The sequence below is a fragment of the Piliocolobus tephrosceles genome, chromosome 2, assembly GCF_002776525.5.
Source record: "Piliocolobus tephrosceles isolate RC106 chromosome 2, ASM277652v3, whole genome shotgun sequence".
Taxonomy (NCBI): Eukaryota; Metazoa; Chordata; class Mammalia; order Primates; family Cercopithecidae; genus Piliocolobus; species Piliocolobus tephrosceles.
In genome coordinates this window covers 171940062-171948146 of record NC_045435.1, presented here as the reverse complement: position 1 = coordinate 171948146, position 8085 = coordinate 171940062, and the positions used below count along the sequence as shown (strand labels likewise).

The 8085-nt window shown below is 42.5% G+C and overlaps 2 pseudogenes; both read left to right on the top strand.

Moving 5' to 3' along the window:
• The first annotated feature begins 252 nt into the window (after positions 1 to 252).
• On the top strand, positions 253 to 3454 carry LOC111544755 (annotated as a pseudogene).
• LOC111544692 lies at positions 1412 to 1808 on the top strand (annotated as a pseudogene).
• Positions 3455 to 8085: the final 4631 nt, after the last annotated feature.

The following is an 8085-nucleotide window of genomic DNA, read 5'->3' as shown; positions in this document are numbered from 1 at the left end:
GTCAGCACTCTGAAGCTTGCTCCCTGGCCTCCTCCCTTCTCCCCGGGACTTTCAGGGCTGTATCTGTTTTTCAAACTTATCACCATGTCAGAACCTCTAATCTTACCTCTGGGCCAGAAACACATGGGACACTCCTTAAAAATGGTGACTGTATCTTCTAGAAAGGTAAAGTCCTTAACTGTACCTAGCACTGTGCCTCCACTTAATCAAGGCACCATAAAATATTCACTGATAATAGTGCTGATGACGATAATGACTGCCACCCACATACAACTGTTAAACCAGACGATGGAAAACACAAGACAAAGGAGCGAGCCGGAAGTCGCCCTGCCTGCCCATTTCCACGCTGCACGGGTGGACCCTCAAGCACTGGAAGAGAAGTTCCGGGGCTGGGCTGGCCTGGCAGGAGGCGGCGAAATGGAGACGCGGACCGAGGACTGGGCCTCACTCCGGCCCCACGCTGCCCTCTTCCTGGGATGCCGCAGGCGGAGCCTTGACCCACAGCCTGCTTCTCACTCGGGCCGTCTTAGCGCCGGCGACTTCGAATGTGAGGAGCTGCTAGCGCCGCCTGCTCCAGGCGAGGATCTGGTGATTTTGAAGAGGCCTGAACAGCCAACATGAAAACCCCTGCTTCCTTTTCCTGAAGTGTAACCCTGATGGAGGTGAAGAAATCGCTTCTATTGACATTTTAAGTTCAGCAAGAAATACAGAAGTGTACCCAGGAGAGGAGTACTGTGGAACCAGCAGGGGCAAGAATGTTTATACTGTCCTGGATTACAGGACTGTGAGGACGTGGGAAATTGAAAATCCAAAGAAACAAAAAACTGTGTTTAAACCACGGACCATGCAGGGCAAAAAAGTCATTCCCACAATGTGCATATATAATAGAGATGGAAATCTCATAGCAACTGCCTGCCAGAATGGAAGCATACAGATCTAGGACTGATATCTGACTGTTCATCCTAAGTTCAACTATAAACAGCCTCATTACCTGGACACAGACACTTCTTGGCGTGACTTTTTCTTATGATGGTAATGTCCTTGCCTCCCGTGAAGGTGATGATTCGTTAAAATTATGAGACATCTGACAATTTAATAAGCCACTTTTTTCAGCCTCGGGTCTTCCCACCATGTTCCCAATGACTGACTGCTGTTTCAGTCCAGATGATAAGCTCATAGTCACTGGTACGTCTGTTCAAAGAGGATGTGGCAGCGGCAAACTTGTTTGCCTTGAGTGTAGGACTTTCCAAAGGTTCTATGAAACAGACATCACAGATACTGCCTGCGGCATCCAAGGCTGAACCAGATCATGGTTGGAACTGGAAATGATTGCCTAAAGTCTATTACAACCCCAACAAGAGTCAGAGGGGAGCAAAATTATGTGTGGTTAAAACCCGGCGGAAGGGGACTAGGCAGAACTATGGAACTGCCGCCAGGTCGCTGTGAGTCCACGCCACCTGTTGCGCCGCCTACCCACCCAGCTATGAGAGTGCAGGTGGAAACCATCTCCCCAGGAGACGTGCACACCCTCCCGAAGTGTGGCCAGACCTGCTTGATGCACTACACCGGGATGCTTGAAGATGGAAAGAAAGTTGATTCCTCCCGGGACAGAAAAGCCCTTTAAGCTTATGGTAGGCAAGCAGGAGGTGATCCCAGGGTGAGAAGTAGGGGTTGTCCAGAAGAATGTGGGTCAGACAGCCAAACTGACTGTATCTCCAGATTACGCCTGCAGTGCCACTGAGCACCCAGGCATCATCCCACCACATGCCACTGTCGTCTTCGATGTGGAGCTTCTAAAACTGGAATGACAGGAATGGCCTCCTCCTGTCATTCCAGTTTTAGAATGATCCAAGATCCAGATCCCTGTTCTTGGATCTGCCATGGAGGGATCTGGTGCCTCCAGACGCGTGCACCTGAATCCATATGGAACTTTTCCTGATGTTCCACTCCACTCTATCTAGACATCTGCCCTGACTGAATGTGTTCTGTCACTCAGCTTTGCTTCCCACACCTCCATCTCCTCTTCCCCTTTCTCCTCATATGTGTGTTTACCTAAACTATATGCCATAAACTTCAAATTATTCATTTTAATTTGCTTTCATTTTGGGGTGAAGATTCAGTTGCAGTCTTTTGGATCTAGGTTTCCAATAAGTATATGGTCAAGTATTAACAGCACAAGTGATAGGTTAACTTTAGAATAGGAATTGGTGTGTGTGTGTGTTGGCGCAGGAGAGGTGGGGGGGGGGGGGGGGGTTGCAAGAATATTTTATTTTATTTTTGGGGATGAAATTTTAATCTATTATATATTAAACATTCTTGCTGCTGTGCTACAAAGCCATAGCAGATTTGAGGCACTGTTTAGGGCTGAATTATTCTCCAAGTTGACAGATGTCATTGGGTTAAATTAAAAACCCTACCTCAAACTGAGGTGGGGATAGGGAGAGCCTTTGCTTCCACTAGTCTCACCCCACCCTCCCCTTAAATCCTCTGCCTTTGAAAGCAGATCATGTTCACTGCCATGCTGTACACTACAGGTATCTGTCCCTAGGCCAGTGGGGACCTCTGAAGTCTTCTTTGTGGCCTGGCTTATTTATTTATTTTTTTTCCATCCTGTGGTTTTTCTAGTGGACTTTCAGGAATTTTGTAATCTCATAACTTTCCAAGCTCCACCACTTCCTGAATTTTAAAAACTTTAATTGATAGTTTAAATTGAAGGTGCTGTTTGTAGACTTAACACCCAATGAAAGCCCAGGCATCATGACAAATCCTTGAATGTTCTCTTAAGAAAATAATGCTGGTCATCGCAGCTTCAGCATCTCCTGTTTTTTGATGCTTGGCTGCCTCTGCTGATCTCAGTTTCCTGGCTTTTCCTCCCTCAGGCCATTCTCACCCCCTTTGCTGTCCTGCGTAGTGATTTGGTGAGAGAAATCATTGCTGTCTCATCCCCCCAGCACTATATATGAGTCTCAAGTTTTGTTATTGCAATAAAAGTTTTTTTATGCTGGCTTTTCTAACAAACGAACATACAAAAAACCAGTGAAAGGCAAAACAAGCTGAGACACTAACCCAGGACTACATCATCACCCCTCATGTCTTGCCTATGTTCCGTGAGCCCCGCCAAAGGAGTACAAGGAAACAGCTGGAGAAGGACAGACTGGATTCCCTGAAATCACATAAACCTGAACCTCCTGTAGCCAACCCAGGTTGTGGTGGCAGAGTTGGGACCCACAAGGGCACTCTTTCTTCCTATATTGTGAAGAACATTGCTTTGGACAAGACTGAAAACATTAATCATTGGGAAGCCATTTTGCATCATTCCAAAGCAGCAGAAGACAACCCATATTGGGTTTTTCCAACATGTTCCAAGACTCAGCCCAGAATCGTGTTTGGCCAAGTTGAATCTGATGATGAGGAAGCAAAGAATGAGCCAGAATGGAAAAAATGTAAAATTTGAAGAATCTCATTTGAGAGCTGTTTGTATGAGTGGGAAGGAAATGTGACAGGTTTTGGTTTTCTTTTTAATGCTCATGAAATTAAAAATTCATTTTTATTAAAAAAAAAAGAAAAAAATACAAGACAGGATCATTTATTTACTTCTCGAACCTTTAGTTTTGGTCACCATCTAATTACCTAAGCTGCTGAGGCTAAAATATACATGCTCTTGTGATTCTTATGTATTAATAATTTTGAATGCATTTTAAAATTCAACTTAACACTTAAAATATCATCACTTGTTGACAATTGAATTGAGAGCTACTCAAGTGCATAAATGCAACTGGCAAGGTGGGGTGAGTTGGGGGAAGAAGGGCTTGGAGAGAGGACTAAGAAGGAGAGAAGTGATTCTGTCTGGTTCAAGCATAGTATTTCTCTCCACTACCATCACAAAAACATAAACACCTGAAAACTACCATCATACAGAACATTTTCTGACAGTCTGGACAATTATGTTTCAGACAGGGATGTGACGCACAAGAAGCTTCGGCCATTTTCCTCTGCCACATGCACATGCTGGCTGGGAGGCCCCAAATGAGTACAATCTTATCCACCACCATCCATGGGGTCTCCGTCTGCCCAGACCCAAGACACCTCTGATATTCATTTACTGTGAAGTCAGTGGTGCTTTCCAGTGCTGCCTGCCAGCCCCATGATTTATTCACCAGCTCTGGTGCAGGCAAAGAAGAGAAACAAAAAGATCTCCAAAACTCCCTGGCTGAAGGGATTTGTTTTCTGCTTTGTTCTTTTGAAGATGCCTGGGCATCATCCCACATAAAGCTACCTTCTCAGAGTCAGTGATGTACGTGTGCCTTTGAGGCCAACTTGCCTTCAATCTTTTTGAGAAACCTTGCTGGGATATAATGGAAAGGGTCCCTGGGCACAAGTTCTGGCTCTACTGCTTAGTAACTGTAGCCCTTGAGAAGTTACTTAATCTCTCAGAGTCTCAGTCACTTCACCTATGAAGCAGAGTAATTGGTTATCCAGGGTTAGCCAATTATTAATCAGTTTATAGCATTGATTACATATATTATCATACACAAAAATGTATTTATTTTGTAAAATGAAGTCCAGGTATTTGACATCATATAGACTAAACACTGACTTTTTTTTTTTAACAGAAAAGTTTTATCAGACATTTTGAATAGTCCAGGCAAAACTGTAGTGTATTCAGTTGAGATCGTACGTCACATCCTTACGTCATCTCATGAGTGTGTATGCATATGAATACCTTTCAGCATTCACTGTGTGTTCATATCATCATCTTACTCGATCCTGCCAGTGAGGTGGGTAGGCCAGCCAGGTAGGGATTATTATAGCCAGTATTTTTTATGAATGAGGAAACTGAGGCCAGAGAGGTCTAGGGAGTAGCCAAAGTTCACACAACCAGCAAGTGGCAGAGACAGAATGAGAGTAAACATCCTCTGACTTCTGGGCTAGGGCTCTAGCTGCTGCCATGCAAGGAAAAACAGAATGTCCATACCAGAAAGCTCGGCAGCCGCGTAACCCCAACTACCAGCTCTAACCATATATGGCCAAGTCTCCTGCTCACTCAGCCTCCTACTTCGCCACCCACTCAGGTAAAAGTAACCTGAAGAAATACATATAAGGGATTTAATTATTACATTATTATTAATAATAAATGGTCGCTTTGTTGACAGAATATTGTCTAATATCAGGATTGGAGATTTTGCATTTTTTTCTGTGTTGGTTAGTGATTATTGTGTAACAAACCAGCCCAAAACTCAACAGCTGAAAGCAACATTGGCAAGGCCAGAAATGACCTTGCAGTCTCAGGCACACAGCTGTCCAAAATCTGAGGCCCAAGCAGAAAAGCAGATTGTGGCCAACTGCTGCTACAGTGGAATTTCCCTTCTGCCTGTGGCTCACACATTCTCTCTTTGATTCCCCAGCCCATTCATAAGAATTTCTTCACTTTGAGCTGCTAAATGGCCACAGAGAACTATTTTTAAATGTGAAGAATACTCTGAGAAAAATCATGTTTTTACTTTTTACTGTTTCTTTACTATGAAGCTGGTTATCAGGCCTCTTAAAATCACTCCTGTTTTCTAAAACTGTTGTCCATTTGTCATCACACCATTAAATGAAAACTCTTTCTCCTTACATTTCTATATAGCAGCAAATGTGACATTGTTGTGCACCAAGTTAAAACACTTTTTCTTTCTTCATTTCTTCCAGTAAGGAAAAGCAGATGAAATGATATGTCTGGGGATTTGCTTCAAAATAGACACTAGTGTGGGTGGGTGTGGAGACACAGCAACAATTGGCCAAGGAAACTGGTGATGGCTACGGTGAAGGAGATAGATGGATTCATAACACAGCTCAGACTATTTTACTCCCTAGAATCAGAGACTGACAGAGCTAGAAAGTTATCTAGCCCAAGCTAGTTATATTGTAGATAAGGTAATGGGGGCCTGGTGAGATAGTGCCCAAGACTACGCAAATGTGGGTCTTGAACTCCAGCCCTTCCCATATCCACGCCAGTGTTGCACAGGGTCACATTATACTGTATTCCTTAATCTTTCCTGACTCATATATCATAATTTCACTGTCATCAAAAGTTTGGAAACTGTTTTTAAGCAACTATGTTGACTTGGATCTCAATAAGAATGCAGACCAAGAGAAGAATATTTCATTTATTTAGGTCATAAGATAATTTTGTAAGCAAAAAGTATAAAACACACAACAGATATGTGCTTTATATATAATGTAAACATTCAGTATATACATTCAAAATATAATTACTTGGAACTTTCTTAAATTAATTCTCCCCTTATACACACACACACACAAACACACACACTCACACACACATACACAGTTCGGGTTCTTGATTCTAAATTCAAACAGCATATATTATTCTTTTTTCTGGCACTTGTTACCTCCTACTTTGTATTTAATTTACTCATATGTCTGGTATTGTATCAATATCAGACATATTGATATGATATGTCAATTTTTGTACTTTCAGTAGAGATGGGGTTTCCCCATGTTGGCCAGGCTGGTCTCAAACTCCTGACCTCAGGTAATCCACCTGCCTCAGCTTCCCAAATTGCTGGGATTACAGGCATGAGCCACCACACCCTGTCTGGACCCACACTCTTTTTAAAAATTGTAGCAAAATATATATTACATAAAATTTACCGTTGTAATCATTTTAAAGTATACAATTCAGTGGCATTAAGTGGCATCTTGTGCAACTATCATCAGTACTCATCTCTAAAACTTTCTCATCTTTCCAAGCTGAAATTCCATACCCATTAAACACCAGCTCCCCATTCTAGCCTCCCCCCAGTCCCTAGTAACCACTATTTTACTTTCTGTGTCTGTGAATTTGACTATTCTAGCTACCTCATGTAAATAAATCAAACAAGATTTGTCCTTTTGTAACGGATTTATTTCACTTATCATGTTTCAAGGTTTATCTATGTCATAGCGTGTGTCAGAATTTTATTCCTTTTAAAAAGACTTGTGCTTTTTTTTTTTTTTTTTCCCAGCAGCTAAACAACTAAGCTTGCAAAAATGATTAGTTAAAATTAAATTGCTCTTCTCAGGTGATTTGGCAATGGGCAGTCCAGGGTATTGGGTCCAAGTCTGTCACTGTGCTCACCCTGGCAGGGATGGGCACTACCCTGATGCTACTCCACTCTCACCGAGGTGTCCTGTCTAGTCAGGTTTCCTCAGTGATATGGTTTGGCTTTGTGTCTTCATCCAAATCTCATCTCGAATTGTCATCCCCACGTGTCGAGGAAGGGAAGTGACTGGATCATGGGGGCAGTTTCCCCCATGTTATTCTCGTGATAGTGAGCAAGTTCTCACGATATATGATGGTTTTATAAGGGGATCTTCCCCCTTCATTTTCTCTTCTCTCTTTCCTGCTGCCTTGTGAAGAAGGTACTTGCTTCTCCTTTGCCTTCCGGCGTGATTGTAAGTTTCCTGAGGCTTCCCCAGTCATGTGGACCTGTGAGTCAATTAAACTTCTTTCCTTTGTAAATTACCCAGCCTCAGGTATGTCTTTATAGCAGCGTGAAAATGGACTAATACACCTGGCATGGCTCCCCTAGCCTCCAGAATAGTAATGCCCCTTCCTTTGTTAATCTCCATTACCAACCCCCCCTTCCTTTGTTAATTTCCATTACCAACCCTACCACAATCCCACCTGTCCACACACCAGGCTGTCCATCCTGAAGTATTCAGCTTGGTCCTGCTACTGTGATCTTCTTTGATCTCTAACCTGTTATTGATAAATAAACTTCTTGGTCTCTTCTGCTCTTGATATTCAATGCCAATTTAAGTCTACCTTTGATGGCGAGTTTAAAACCTTCATTCAGAATATCATTTACTGTGTCAGGGTAAATTTAGATCCTTTCTTCTTTCTGACAAATGAAAGAACTACAAAGCAATAAAGAATAATGTGGACAGTAATAAGGGTAGAAATGGGGAGTCAGCAAAGAAAGACTCAGGTTTAACATATATTACAAATAACATCCTTTCATGGTCATGTCTTTCTTTCTTTCTTTCTTTCTTTCTTTCTTTCTTTCTTTCTTTCTTTCTTTCTTTCTTTCTTTCTTT